Raw genomic sequence first — 1,285 nt, forward strand, 5'->3', positions numbered from 1 at the left:
CCCCCTACCCACAAAAAACATCACCTAAAAAACCCAACAACAACAACAACAGCGAAAAGAAAAACCCAACAAGAACTACAACAGGAACCGACCACCACTAGTTGTGAGCCCTTGGCAGGAACTTACGTGAGGCGACTGTAAAGAATATTAGTGAGTAACGTGGTTAGGCAATATTACGTGAGTGGGAGCACGAGTGTACAGTTAAGTGAATTAGTGAAGACATGATGCTGTTTATCTCTTTTGCATAATTATGTACGCTTAATTGAGAATCAATATCAAGTGTGTATATGGAGAGGCGAAGCGTCTACATAATTGAAATGACTGCTTTCCTTCCTCATAATTAGGGAACATCGTTGTTGTTAAATACTCCTGTATGCATAGGCCTGATTGATTTAGATAATTTAAATTTGAGCCGTGTATAAAACACTCGAAACTGTTTCATAGCTACATAAATTCCCTGTTCACCCCTTTCGAGCAACTCTCATAAGCACTGAGAAGCCACAAGCACTGATTATGCGCAAGCTAACATGAACAGATGGATTAGTAGAGTTTACCTAAAAAAAGATGAGGCGGATACCTCTTAATAATCTCGTGGCTGCTGTGAGTGATTTTTCTTCCTCGACTTTTTACGACTCTGTAATCAGATGATGAGATGATTTCCTGGTACGTAAAACAAGACAAAGACAGCCAAGTTTGAAACCAAATAGCAAGTGCATAATTTGTAGTATTGTATGCCTTTTCCACTTCTGTTTGTATATTCACATGTTTAATTAATTTTGCAGTTGAAAAATCTTGAAACCATTATTCCCACCGCCCATTAAAAGTTAAAATTCCGTTTTACACAGAGTAGGAATATAATGACTTAGTGAGCTATTTTCTCGATTATTTATTTATTTTGCGAGGTAGCATACAATATAGATTTAGGATTTGTTTTCTTTCACAACCTAATGATGCTGCCTCAAAAAATACTTTAATTTAACTATGTTCCTATTGTGGGGACGTTTTTTGTGTGTAGTCTCATTTCTATTTGGTTCTTTGTCTCACTTAGGATGCCCTGTCCAAATCAAACATGTTAGCCTTTGCCCCTGTTTATATGAGTGTGATGTATATGCACCTGTGTTTTCCTGTGTGAGTGTGTGCAAGTGTGGTTGTAGTTGTGTGTCTGTTTGTGTATGTGTTTGTTTGTTTGTAGTGTGTGTTTGATTGTTTTTAGTTTATTCATGTCTCTCCCACCCCTCTCTCTCTCTTTTTCTCTCTCTTTCTCACTCTCTCTCTCTCTCTCTCT

The sequence above is a fragment of the Aplysia californica genome, unplaced genomic scaffold (genome assembly GCF_000002075.1).
Source record: "Aplysia californica isolate F4 #8 unplaced genomic scaffold, AplCal3.0 scaffold00635, whole genome shotgun sequence".
Taxonomy (NCBI): domain Eukaryota; kingdom Metazoa; phylum Mollusca; class Gastropoda; order Aplysiida; family Aplysiidae; genus Aplysia; species Aplysia californica.